The sequence below is a fragment of the Tupaia chinensis genome, unplaced genomic scaffold (assembly GCF_000334495.1).
Source record: "Tupaia chinensis unplaced genomic scaffold, TupChi_1.0 Scaffold000644_1, whole genome shotgun sequence".
Taxonomy (NCBI): Eukaryota; Metazoa; Chordata; class Mammalia; order Scandentia; family Tupaiidae; genus Tupaia; species Tupaia belangeri.
Genome location: NW_006160165.1, coordinates 4,495,258 through 4,509,674, shown reverse-complemented (window position 1 = coordinate 4,509,674; position 14,417 = coordinate 4,495,258). Strand labels below are relative to the sequence as shown.

Genomic DNA, 14,417 nt, shown 5'->3' with positions numbered 1-14,417 from the left:
GAGCATGTGTGTGTGTGCCCGAGATCCTGAGAGGAGAATGGAGAAGAAGGGACTGCAGCGTGGCCATCCTCCCTGGGGGGTGATTTCTTGCTTTCTGTCTCTCTGTCACACTGTCTTTTTAGTGAGCACAAGTGCCCTATAGCAAAAACCTCTCAAAAAACAAAAACAAAAACAAAAACAAACAAACAAACAAACAAAAAACCCACCAGTATATCTGATGAGCACACATACCCTAAAGTAATTTTTTTCAAAAGTAAATGTAATTTGTATGTAATTGAATGTAAATTACATAAAATTACAAGTATGTATTTAAAAGTTTCTTAATTATAATCACAGAGATTAGGAATAATATGTGGTATGCTTATTTGCATACCAGTTTTTATTTAACTAAAACTCTAGTTTAAAAAAATCTAACCCACTTTAGACAAAAGTCAAATACTGTGTAAGACTTCGTGTATAAATTACATTTGTTCTCCATTCTGCAGCTCTGCGTTGGGCGGCTGCACGTGTAACTGACCCACTTACGACCTGGTTACGCAGAGAGAGGCAAATTAATACTGTGGGGATCTTGTGTGTTTTCCCCAGGCATCCTGGCAGAACTATGCCCATGCCAAATCTAGAGCTTAGTATAACTTTTATTGCACACAGAATTCATTATACGAAGGGGTCTTCAAACCATTAATGGAAAAATGCACATCATAAAAAAAACTATGCATGGGTTTTAAAGCTTTTTCTCACCAAAACAGACTTCTTTGTACTTTAATTCTGTTTTTCCTCAAACGCTTTGAAGTCCCCTCATGTGTATGTAATTACTGTTAAGGTGCAGGCTAGCCAGGTTCACCTTCTTCAACATGGATGGAGATTTGTAACTGATATTAACTCACAATTACTCAGACTTAATCACTATCGCCAACCAGATAAAGGTTCCCATACAAGGACATGTGCATGTCACATGTACTAACATAATGTCACTTCTACTGTAAAATCATACTCATAGAGGGGCCAGTAGGTGACATCATGGTTAAGGCACTAGATTCCCACATGGCCGACTACAGTTCGAGTCCTGAATCTGGTAACTGAAAATCATGCCAAGCACATGTGTGCGTGTGCCCAAAGTGCTGAGAGGAGATTGGAGGAGAAGGGCTTGCAGCGTGGCCATCCCCCAGGGGGTGGTTTCTCACTTTCCCTCTCTATTTCTCTCGGTCTCTCTCTGGCTAGTGCACATGCCCTATGGCAAAAACTTAAAGAAACGAAAAGCAACAACAAAAAATTCTATTCAGAGAGAACTCTACCACACATGTAAATTCAGTTTGTGGATTATGGTCAGTTTTTCTAACATGACCATTTCCAATTAATTTTGAGACAGGTTGACCAAAAAATCAACCTGGGGTTTGGACGCATTCTGAAATTGAGTAGAGCCAAAGTGGAATAGAATGGTAGAACTTTTCTTTCTTTCTTTCTTTTCTTTTCTTTTTTTTTTTTTTTTTTTTTGTAGTTTTATGGACAAAGTATTTATCTCTTTTTTTTGTTTCACTTTTTAATCGATTGATGCAAACACAAATGCTGACTTGACATAATTCACAAATAACTTTTCCTTTCTCGTTTACAAACCAACAGGTCGGGAAGTCCAGGAGCCCACCACGATCACCGTGTGGCCCACGCTGTATTCGCAGTTCAGAAGTTTCCTCCAGCCCGTCTCTTCCTTACACCCTCAAACGTCTTCATCATGTGTTTAATGAGACTGAGCCACAGGAACACCGAGGTGCCGGGCCGGCCCACTGTCAGCCAGCGGGGGTTATGTTTTAAAAGTTCATTTACTTACTGAGAGAGAGAGAGGCAGGCACCCCAGTGTGGTCCTGGCGGTACTGTCCCATTCTCGGCCTCGGCCGGCCTGGGTGGTGGGCAGCGCCGCTCAGGCAGCAGGGACACAGAGCATCGCTTCCCCCCGGGCCGCCAGCTGACCCTGCATGCAGGCAACGTGCTTTCGCTTCTTCCTCAACCATCGCCTCCACTCGAGGGCGGGCTGTGGTGCAGCAGGAAACCCGCTTTTGCTTTTGGAGACTTCTCTGAACACAGAGTACACGCGTGCCCATGAGCGGGGCTGGCTGAAGCTGGAGGTGGACCATGGTGTCAACTGGGCTGCTGTATCTCTCTCTTACTAACGGAAGAAATAAACTACTTTTTAGGTTTTAAAACTTCACATTGATGATTTTTTTTTTAAAAGACAGGGTCTCCTTGTTGTGGTCCTGCTGCCTCAGTCTCCTCTAGTTTCCGGCATGGCAAGTGCCCTCCACGGTGTGTGGCCTTAGGTTGGCCCAGGAGTCGAGACCCGGCCTCGCATGGAGCTGGCCCGTGCAGCCCAGCACCTCAGCAGCCCGTGCCACCACTGCTGGGCCTCCTTGCTGAGCTGTTTAGCATCTGGCCAGAGGAACTGTAGAGACCCAAGTGTGACTGGGCCGCAGGCTTCTGTGGATGTCTTATGCCCCCCCTAGGCTGCCCCCCGACGTAGGGACCCACTGAGCTACCTCAGGTCATTCCTTCCTGCTTGGCCTGGAAATGGCTTCCAGCTCACCCCAGGTACCGCCTCCAGCTCGCCCCAGATCCTGCCTCCAGCTCACCCCTAGACTTGAGTCACTGGAAAGCTGGGTGCCCTGACGCTCCTGCAAGTCGGCTCTGGCTGTGCTGGACTGCTATATCGAAGCGCACCCTGGAGGGTCGGAGCACGGTGGTGGCTACTTTTGCTTTGGAACACGCTGTCTCTCATCTGTGCTGAGGTACACGTCCAGTCCAGCCATGGTCCCCGTGGAGGCTAGGGAGCAGAGGCCTACCTGTAACCCATGCTGGGCTCACAGGCCCGCACAGGAGCCAGGCTCCCAGCCGTGTCCTCGTGCACCCTGGGCACCCTGGTCTGACGTCCCTGTAGGGCTGGACTCAGACCAGACTCAGAAGGGTTGTGGCACTACTTTTGTGTCATAGGCTGCTGGATCCACTCAGAGAAACAATGGATTCCCTTGAGGTCAGGTGATGGCCAGCAGAGACTGGGAGAAGGACGTTCATGGGTCCCGAACCAGCAGAGCAAACACAGTTACCAAGGAGTTGGCCAACCTGAGGTCTAGTCCCCTGACTCTCATAGGAAATTCCATTCACAAAGCAGGTGGGCTTTCGTGATAGCATCGATGAGGAAATGCCTTACCAGCGAGCGGAGGTCTATTCCCAATCTGCCAGTTCTGGAGCCTTGCAGAGAGCCTGTCATGGCCCCAGGTCCTGGCCTCCCACATGGCCTGGCCAGCTCCACAGCAGGGTCCCCTCAAGGGAGAGGCCGGGGTGCCCTTGCCCCTGAAGACAGTGTGACCAGGATGGCGAGTGTGGAGGACTGCGTGACCACAGAGGAGGGGCGGGCGGCATGACCATGGTGGAGGGGCGAGCAGTGTGACTATGGTGGAGGGACGGGCGGTGTGACCAGCGCGGTGAGCGTGGAGGTGTGCACGAGTGTGAGCCCGGCAGCCCAGCAGCGGCAAAGCTTCTCCCAGCTATTAGTAGTAAGACTGGAAACCCAGTCCCTTGCTTCCGTGGACAATCCGGGCGTAGGTCTCCAGGTGGAAGCAACGCCTGGCAGGCTACACCTTCCTGTGTCCATGGTCTTCCCTTCCGTCCCCCTCCCTTCCTTCCTTCCCTTTGTCCCTCTCTACTTCTGCTTTGCTTTTTCTCCTTTTTACTCTCTAATCAAAGTGCTCGGTGTCTCAACTAAAGGCATTGCAACACGGTCTGTTTGCAGCATGTCCAGCATCACAGCCTGCGTTCAAGCAGGACGGCCGGCCCCAGCCACGGGCAGTGGGCTTCTGTCCGTGGCCACCACTGGCTGGCAAGATCATCTGTGGAAATAATCTCATTGACAAGCTGATCTTTTACGTCCTGACGCCTGTCAAAACCTTGCCAGAGCCCAGGGACAATCAAGGCTGTTGTGCTTTCATTTTACCCATGAATTGGCATCAGAAGCTAATGGTGAGGTTGGCTAAGTTTCTGGGATTTTTGAGATGTTTTTCATACCAGCTAGAAAGATTATTTTATCAGTGACCTTTGTAGACTAACTGCAGTAAACAGGAAACCATTCAGCCACTATGAATTATGTAATAATTGGAAATTGTCTAGACAGGGTGAGGAGGGCAACACATAGAGCAAATTCTTAGAAGCAACAGCAGTCTGGCATAGAAATGTCAACCGAGAAGGCCTGCATGTCCCTGCTGCTGAGCTCCGTCCATCCCTCTGTCCCTCCCCTCTCCCCTTTGACCCCGACACGGAGGAGTTCTCACGTCAGTTACAGCCTCCCCTCCCCCCGTTTACTAACGGGATGCGATGTCACCTTTGCGCCATGGCTGTGTTTCTTTCCCAGCCTTCTCGCTCTGGGGTAAAACTTTAACAGGTGAAGAGTCAAGGTTCTAACGCAGGAAGAAGCCTGAGTTGGACGTGATTGCTCTGGCATTTCGTAGGCTGTGGAGGGACACAGGACCATGGAGCCCTCATGCTGAAGATCCAGCCCAAACAGCACCGTCTGCAGAGCTGAGCTTCCCCTCGCATGGCAGAAAGCCACGCGTGTGCACAAATGCATCCCTGGGCATGTTACGTGGAGGAAGTAGAAACAAAAGATAGGAAAGAGACAACTTCAGGCCAGCCCACAGCCTCACGGTTAAGGCAGCCGAATCCCACAGGAGAGACTGATGTTCCAGGTCTGCATGCCTGGAGTCGGGAAAAGCGGGTGAAATGGAGGGGGGGACTACTGCATGGCCGAGCCCCTGGGGTGCTTTCTCACTTTCCCTCGCTGTCTCTTTCCAGCAAGCACATGTGCCCTCTAGCCAAAAAACAAACAAACAAACAAACAAGAAAACAAACAAACAAAAAGACACATCAGTTAACTGTTCTCAATGCTCCTTCCTTCCCCAGTGAGAAAATAAAACCGGTCGGAACTACACACCACGGTCCATGGACACAGCGAGACAGTACGAAACAGGACCGACTCGCTAAGAAGAGCTGTGCTCAGCTGGGAGCCAGTGCTGCGCAGATAAGGAGGGGAACCAGGGCCAGCATGCAACATGGTGATTAAGGTACTGGATCCCACATGGCCCACTGTGTGGTTCGAGTCCCAATCCTGGCAGCGTGAGAAACGCACTGGATGGGGTGTGTGCGTGTCCAAAATTCCAAGAGGAGAATGGAGGAGAGGGGATTGTGCCATGGCCATCCCCCGGGAGGTGCTCTCTCACTTTTCTCTCTCTCTCTTTCTGTCTCTCTCTCTTTCTGTCTCTCTGTCTCTTTCTGTCTCTCTCTCTTTCTGTCTCTCTCTCTCTTTCTGTCTCTCTCTCTTTCTGTCTCTCTCTCTCTCTGTCTCTGTCTCTCTCTCCTGTCATGCATCCTATTGTACAAACTGAAAGAACAAAGAAGGTAACTGAGAGCTGGAGCAGGACCCTCCAAGAACAGAGGTGACACAGTGATACGGAGCTCAAGTGCCCCTCGTGCTGGGTACAGGAACAGGTGTGTGGAGGAGGTGGCTTTGAGCTGGCCCTTGGAAAGGGTAACATAGACAGAGGGAGACGCGCAGAAGCAACAAGGACCACAGCCAGACTGGGAAGACGGACTCTGTCCTGCCGGTGGTGGCCGGTACAACAGGGGAAACAACGCTGGCCCTGAGGCTGGAGCAGCGGCTGGGAGTTGAGTCCGGTGGTGGGACGGCACAGGTGTCGTATGCGTCTGACACTCGCTGTCATATGTGCATTCTCTGGGACCCTGTGCACGGACCTGTGACCCAGCACGGTGAGGCTAAGCTAACTGCCCTGTATCTCCTGAGCATTTCGGCTGGGACCAGAGACAAGGGTTCCTGTGAAGATACAACCAATTCTTGAACAAGGGGGGGTTAAGGGCACTGCCTTCCTGCACATCAAAACTTGTGTATAACTTCCGAATCCCCCAAAACCTAACTACTGATAGCCTGCTGCTAACCAGGCGCCTCACTGACAACAAAACAGTCAACATGTCAACACACATTTTGTATGTTACGGGTACCATGTACTGTGTTCCCACAGCAAAGCAAGTTAGAGAGAAGAAATATGATTAAGAAACTCATAAGGAGCAGAAAAGACTGACAGTATTGCGCTGTGTTTTCCAATATATTTACTAGGAAAAAGTCCACCCGTAGCAGCCCAAACCCGTGTTGTTCGAGGGTTAGTGTGCTTCACAGGGAAGGGCAGGGATACCGACAGCACCCTGGGCAGTCAACCAAGAGTGAAGTACCCGGGAAGGCAAGGTGGCCCACTGGCGCACACGCCACGCCCTGCCACACCCTGCCACGGGAATGCCACTGCTGGGTCTCACTGGGAACTCTAGCTCGCAGCCTGCTCGAGGCCAGCCCAGGCATGCCAAAGCTTCTCCCTGCGTAATGAGAGCTTCAGGGAAGACTGGAGCCAGAGAGTGGACAGGTGGGGACCGCGTTCACCTGCCCATCTCACCATAGCCTCACATCCCAGCACCACCTCGGGCCCCTGAGAACTTGGCGACATGGGCAGTGAAAGACTGGAGACCCCCGTCAGCCAGACTGTGCCCTCCGCTGACAGCGGGACGAAGCAAAACCACCCTCTCTGTGGAGCCTCTTTTTGGGATTTTCCTTTTATGGCAACTGTAAGTCCCCAAGTTGAGGTTCTGATGTGGCCCTCCCTGCTGTCCTTGGTGCACCCTGGCCAGCTCCCAGGGAAGCTCGAGTCCAGGGCAGTGCCAGGGGAGGCGAAGGAGGCCGGGGCTGCTCCGCTCAGGAAACTGATACGGAGATATTCGCAAGAGTGGGATTTATCAGAAAATCCAGTCTTCGCCCAGTATTTCTTGGAAACATTTTGGAAAAAAGGTAGCAATTGATGAATCCCGGTGGGAATCCCCTTGGCTGGCCACCTGCTCTCCGTGTGCTGATAAGAAACTCCGTGTTGGGGCCAGCAGATGGGGTCATGGTGACACTGCTGGACTCCCATGACGTTGACCATGGTTTGAGCCCCGGACTCAGCGACTTAAATCTCACACCAGGCATGTGGGCGTGTATCCCAAAATCCCGAGAGGAGAGCAGAGAAGGGATTGCAGCATAGCCATCCCTCCGGGGGTGATTTCTCACTTTCTGTCTCACTGTCTTGCTCTGTCTCTATGGTGAGAACATGCACCCTATATCAAAAAAAAAAAAAAAAAAAAGGAAACTCAGTGTTTTGTGGAAAAATAAAACAATTGGTGATGACAGAACGAGGAATGGAGAATGTACGAGAACAGAGGCCGACCTCCTTGCTCTGCCCTTCGCGTTTTGTTTTAATTTATTATTATTATTTCCACAATTAACTGTGTATAGCATTACAGCACACAAAGTTACTTTCCCCAGCATAAATCCGCTGTGTATTAGTTCAGTAAAAGTAACCACCGTTCGCATTATCATCACAAATATTTTCCATTTTTGTGTCCCTTAAATATTCTGTTTCTCGTTAGTACAGTAGGTAGTGCTTCAGTCTCTGTCCCTTTGAAAAGGATGTGGATGATTTAATTAGTGGATTCGACTAAAACTGACTGAGCGCTACAGACATGGGTTAGGTTTCCTCTCCAGGCTTCTCACCTTTCACCGTCGGGGCTGTGCACCGGAAACATTGGGCTTTCTGCGACCCTGCGAGGGAACAAACACGGGCAGCTTTGCCGTAGCACTCTCATCCCGAGCCAGCACCCCCAGGGTTGTGTTCCTCTTTCCTTGTGGCGAGCGTGGGAGGTGCCTGTTGGATTTGGAGGGGAGCATCACCTTGCTGCCAGGTGGCAGGTTTCCACTCTCCTGGGAGCAGATCCTGCTGTCAGCTGAGCCCTCCAGTTTTGCAAAGACCCGTGTGTGCCACTAGATCAGCGGCCGAATCGGGACGAGGTGGGGTCGGAGGAGTCGTTGCAGTCCTTTCTGGTTACAGCTGACAGGTGCACCTGCTAGGGAGGGGCAGCGTGCCAGCTCAGAACTTTGTTTCTACCTATCCAACTTGGAAACTAATTTACATCGCTGATCTCGGAATAAAATGAAAAGGAGGGCCGGCAGGTGGCTTGGAGGTTACGGTGCTGGATCCCACATGGCCAGCTTCACAGTTCAAGTCATGGACTGGGTGGCTTGAGAATCACATTGGGTGTGTGTGTACGTGCCCAAAGTTCTGAGAAGAGAATGGAGGAGAAGGGATTGTGGTGTGGTCAATGCCCCGGAGGAGGGGACTTCTCACTTTCTTTCTCTCCCTGGCAAGCACATATCTGTTACAGCAAAAACTTTTAAAAAAGGAAGGGGGAACTATGAAAATATTTATGATAGCCTGTGTTTTGATGTTTTTGAATATTACTACAAGGAGTTTTATAGTACAAAACAGGTGTCGTGTGAGGGTCGCTGCCTTCGTACTTCATAGAACAGAGCAGCAGAAGCACGCGGCCAGTTGCTTACTTGTTTCTATGTATGGGAGGTCTGGAAAAGGGAGGAATGTCTCCCTGACATCTGAGACAGAGGTTGCCTGAATCGCCACAGCACAGTGATGAAGATTCTCTTCTCCAGAGGAGAGCATGAGCTTCAGCACCCTAGAACACGAGCTGCAAGACATTCTTGAATGGCAGTCTGCCAATGGCAGAGGAGGTGTGTGTGTTTCACACACACGCACAGACACACACACATGCACAAGCACGCACACACACACGTGCACACACACATCATTGCTGCTGAGCTGATTATTTAACCAGCATTTACTGAGTGCTCGCTGGGTCCTCCGAATTCAGGCCAAACACGATTCTCAGCTGAGGAACTGAAGCTGTGCTGGGAGACAAGTCTCTCCTCCGGTTTTCCTGGTCAAGTCCTCCTTAACACATCAGTCTCAGTTTAGATATTGTTCTTCCTTGTGTTTTGTCGTGGCTAGAGCCCTTGTCCTGCGATCAGCCCTCCCAACAACTTCTGTGCACCCTGTGCTCTCACGACCTCACTGCGTGGAGTTGTAAAGCCGGTCTCCAGGGCTCGTCCGTTTCGCTTGGCTGAAACTTTATGCCCCTGGTGAGTAACTTCCAGACACCGTTTCTTCTTCTTTTTCTTCATTTTTTTCTAATTTGCAAGAAAGTGCATGAACTCACTAGAGAGAAAGAGACAGAGAGGGGAGGATAGGGGGAGGGGAAGCATGCCTATGGGGATGGCCTAACCACGATCCCGTCTCAACGTTCCCCCTTTGCAGGATTTGGAGCATGCACACACAGCATTTTCCTTTTCTTTCTACCCCCCCCCCCCCAGGGCTTTGCCGTAGGGCACGTCTACTCGTTGGAGAGAGACAGAGAGGAGGAAGGTGAGAAATCACTCCCCGGGGGGATGGTACACCACAATCCCTTCTCCTCCATTCTCCTCTTGGGACTTTGGGCATGCATGCACAAACACCCAGCATGATTTTCAAGCTGCTGGGTCTAGGACTCAAACTGGTCAGCCATGTAGGAGTCCAGCACCTGGACCACTCTACCACCTGCTGGCCCCCATCCTAGCTTGCTTTTCATTCTACCACCAGGTTTGGGACTTGAACTGTGCAGTCAGTCCTGTGAGATCTAGCTCCACTTAGCCACCGAGGCACCGTCGCTTCTTAGAAACCTTTATCGTAGGGTGTGCGCACTCTCCAGAGACAGCACAAAGAGAAAGAGAGAAGGAAAGTGAGAAGCACCGCCATTTCCCCGTCCTGCTGCGAGTCCAGACACGCACGCATGCACACCTGCTTCTGGGCGTGCACCTCTCTGCTTGTGGCATGGCGCTGTCCAGCTGTTCAGCTTGCTCTGCACTCTCCTAAGTGGCCTTTGACTCAACTGCATCCCTTCCCCGCTCCCTTCCCAGGGCAGGTGCTGTGCTGTCCACCTGTCCTGTGCCTGGCGCACAGCAGAAAGCCCATCAATATTCTACGACGAATGAGCAAGGTCAGCACGCACAGCATGATGACCCTGGGCAGTCGTGCGGGGACGTGCGGCAAGGACTTCCAAACCAGTGGGTTCCCAGAAGGTTTTGGAGAACACACGAGTCTGTGAAGAGACCAATAGTCTTCTAGGAAACACCAGTACACAGGGGTACCAGCATGCCGGAGAGCGTCACAGGGCCTGGCAGACAGCTGTCCATCGCCCACTGAAGAGGCCCCGGGTGGGAACAGGTGGTGCCGAGGGGCCTCCCCCAGGGAGAACTGATGGGGTGAGGTGGGGAGTCACCGATGAGTGGGGAGAACCGGGTAAGTGGCTTAACCTGAAGGTTGTCCATGAGCCCCTGAAGGCCAGCTGCGTCCTGGGAGGAACTTCCTACAAATCTGCTTCTTCCGACCCAGCTCCAGAGCTGCCGCCTCAGTGGTTTGGTGTGGACTGCTTCATTACTGACCACACACTGACACGGCTCCCATGTCACCCACGGGCTCGATACTCTCCTGAGGTCGTGGACATGGAGGTGGCGGGAGAGGGACACAGACCTGGGTGATTGGGCACCACACCTTGGGGATCGCGAGGTTGCTCTGGTCCGCAGCCATGTTCGCAGAAAACCGACTGCAGTCGGCGTCTGCCTCCTCCTCACAAGGACCTTCCTGCGCACCCACAGGCCCGTCGTGGGCAAGGCACTCTGACACACCTGCCGCGGTCTGAGCGTCACACACCTGCCGCTCCGTCACCATTCCTACCTCTTTGCTTGATGGCTGTTTTGTTTTATAAATTCACTGTAGGATGTGTGCACTCACCCACTCACCGGAGAGAGACAAAGAGAAAGAGAGGAGGAAAATAAGAAAGCACTCCCCTGGGGGACAGCCGCCCCAGTTCCTTGTTCTCCGTTTCTCCATCCTATTGGGATTCTGGACAAGCACATGTGTGTGGCTGGCATGTTTCTCAAGCCTCTGGATCCGAGACGTGAACCACAGTCCGCCACCATGCCACCTGCCGGGCCTGTCATTTTTAATAACTGTGGTCATGGGATCATAACAGCCGATCAGAGATGGGGTTAGTAACGTCATCTTCCGTGTGACCCCTCTCCTAAGCACTGCCTTCACACTCGCTCCCCTTTGTCTTAGACTCAGGTCAGATTCCCTTCAGGCCCCTAGTGGCTTCCGAGTTTCTAGTTTCTTCATTCTGGGCTAGTGCCAGCCCAAGGGGCTTCCTGGGGCTGGCCGGAGGACGCCTCTCGTGTGAGCACAGGACCCTGGAGGTCTGGGGGCGCGACCATGCTCTCCCAGCACAGACACGGGGGGGGCCTCCCCGGCCTTTGTCAGAGCTCTCACCCCTCAGCACAGGCCAGGTCTCCCACTGGTCCTCCTGCTTGCTCCTGCATCTCGCCCACTCCCCCAGGAAGGCGGCGGGGAGCTCCCCAGGCGGTGGCCTTCTCCTCAGCATCTGAGTCCCCTCCACCGGCCTCTTCTGTGGACACAGTTGACCTGCGCTCGTGCCCGGGTCCTTCCCAGTAGACTGTCCCATGTTCCAGGAGCGTGGCCTTGTCTTTCTCTCTGGAAGGACCCTCTGGAGTCCACCTCTGGGACCTCGCCATGGGCGAGCTGTGACACTAACGACCTTTCCTTCACTTTCTGGCAATGAAGGCCCCCGAGCCCTGCTGTTCACCGCCTGCCGTGAGCCTCCATGACCAATGGGACCGGTGAGGGGACCGGGGCTGTGCTTCCACGAGCCACCCCAGGCTGGAGTTCTCAGACATTGCGACAGCACAGCGCTCGCGACTCGCTGAGTCTGCCGAGCTGGGGCAATCGGCACGGAGGTACTCGCCGGGTCCCTGGCTTTGCCCCGGATTACCCAGCGCTGGTCAGCCTTTGCTGCGATCTCCTTGTTCTTAATGTTGCAAGGCAGCGTGAGATGACTTCGGAGTCAGGTGACCTAAGGGCCGGCTCTTTCTCAGAATTTTATACGCCCCTTAACCTTGTGGAAGTAATAACAATAACAATTGCTCTAATAATGAAAGCCGTTGTGTCAGGGACCCCTATGTGCCAGGCGTGGTGCTAAGCTCTTACCATGCCTTCGCCCACTTGAAGTCCACGGAACTGCGGTCAGGCGTGCCCCCGGCCTTCGCTACAGAACATTTATCGTAGACTCGTAGCTGCCCTCCCAAGCCCAGTGCATGTCCACAGCAGATGCACGAAGCAGCCTGCGCTCTGCCAGGGACCGCAAGCACACGCGCTGCTGACCCGAAGCTGTCAGCACATTCCCGACTCCCTGTTCACAGCCCAGCACGTGGAGACGTTCTCCCAGATGGTCGAACTTCCACTGCAGCTCGGCGCTTGCTCCTGAGTGAGGTGACGGAGGAGAGTGAGCACAGCCCTCTGCAGCCGAAGGGACCAACACCGATGAGAACTCAGGTCCTACGCGCGCAAGACTGCAAGTGCGAGTCAGAAGTAGTCACTGGCCCTTGTTCTTTCACAGCATTACTCTAACCCCGTTTCCTTAATTTAAAAACCTGGACGTAGGGGCCAGCAGGTGGCATGGTGGTTAAGGCGCTGAACTCCCAGATGGTTGACTGTAGTTCGGGTCCCGGACCTGCTGGCTTGAAAATCATGCTGGGTACGTGTGTGTGTGCGTGCGTGTGTGTGTATGTGTGTGCTCAAAATCCCAGGAGGAGAGTGGAGGAGAAGGGATGATGTGTGGCCCTACTCCCTGAGGGGTGATTTCCCACTTTCCTTCTCGCTGTCTTTCTCTGGAAAGTGCACACATCCTATGGCAAAGCCTAAAAAAAATTTGTAAGTAAATAAATAAACTGGGACATTCATCTATGTAACTAAGTCTGGAACAGCAATTGAGCAGCTGAATTGTAACTTCTACTAGTAACATTATTTTCTAGCTCGAGTGTTTTTTCACGAAGGTCCAGTAATTACTACTTAAGAATTGTGTTGGACCACAGTCAAGGTGTTCGTCATCCTACCAGGGCTAACTAAATATGGCGGCCTTTTTTGTAATAGTCCTGGGTTATGTGTTAAACATAAACTGCACGTATACTTTGAACTGAGCTATAAAAATTGGCCTCTAGGTATTGGAATAAAATTGTATTTTCCAAGAGCAAACCTGGATCAAAAGGCAGAATTTTATTAAAGGGTAGCAAGTACGTTCACGGCTCTGTGTGTGTGTGCGTGTGCGTGTGTGTGCGCATGCGTGTGTGTGCATGTGGACTTAGATGGAGAATGACGTATGATAAATTGCATCCCTCCCAAATCACATGTTGGAGGCATATCCCAGAACCCTACCACACGGTCTTCTTTGGAAAGAGGGTCTTCCCAAGTGTAGTCAGGATGAGGTCATTGAGGTGGGCTTTAATTCAGTATGACTGCTGCCCTTTAAAAGGGGGAATCTGGACACGGACGCACACACAGGACCGTGTATAGATAAAGGGGGGAGCTGGGGTGATGTGGCACAAGCCAGGGAATCCCAAAGGTGGCCAGCAAGTGACCAGAAGTGAAAGGTCTGGAACTGAGTCGGCCTCACAGCCTCAGGAGGGCCAGCCCTGCTGGCACCTTGGAATCTGGCTTCCGGATTCCAGAAGGTGAAAGCGCGTGTTCCTGTCGCCAGCCGGCCATGCACGGCACTTCGCTGTGGCCACCCTAAGGAACTAACGTGACCCCAGAGACAACCGAGGTGCGGAGGAAGGACGACAGATGCAGCAGTCTGGTGTCTCTGCGCCCTCTGTCTTACCTGCTTCCATTTCCGTGTGTGCGTTTACTCTACATAGAAATACAACTACACCAGAAGCGCTCCTACCATCAGTGCGCAGCCTGATAACTTTCCCACGTGACACCCCTGTTTAGCCACCGTTAAGGCAGAACCGACGTGCCTAGGGGCCACCCCACCACGCCGCTCCTCCCCTTCCCGAAGGCCACCGTCCCCTGCTCCCAGCAACGTCGACCCGTTTCCCGCGTTTAAACTGCTCCGAGACGGACTAAGATTGTGTGTGCAATTTCATGCGTCGGCACGTGTAGGGCTGAAACCCACCCACGGTGCTGGTTATGGCTGCTTTTCATTTATTTTCACTGGCGGTGCTCTTTGCTATGGGGTATAATGATAGTTTTCAGTTTGCTACTATCACAGACAATATTGCTGTAAATACTTTTATTTAAGTCTTCGGTGCACATGTGTGTCTGTACATCAGGTGAACACGCCCTGTGGAGTGGAATTGCTGAATCGTAGAACACATTTACAGCGAGCTTTGGAAAACACAGAGTCTTAGACAAGAGCTCACGGCTTGCATTTTCCTTCTGCCTCAGTCCCCCCCACCCCACCTTCCCTTCCCTCCCCTTCCCTTTCCCTTCCTACCTTCCTCCTTTCCTTTGCCCCTTCCTTCCTTTTTTCCCTTTGTTCTTTTTTGTTTTGTAATCGTAGCAACTCTGTTGAATATGTACTGCTATTTAATTTCATTTGCATTCCTG

At 52.1% G+C, this 14,417-nt stretch overlaps 1 long non-coding RNA gene across 1 annotated transcript; it reads left to right on the top strand.

Annotated features, from left to right (window-relative positions):
- Positions 1–4,446: 4,446 nt before the first annotated feature.
- LOC106736106 (uncharacterized) lies at positions 4,447–9,053 on the top strand. The gene is made up of 3 exons (XR_001371222.2): positions 4,447–4,724; positions 4,939–5,099; positions 8,931–9,053. It is a non-coding gene; the product is annotated as an uncharacterized LOC106736106 (long non-coding RNA).
- Positions 9,054–14,417: the final 5,364 nt, after the last annotated feature.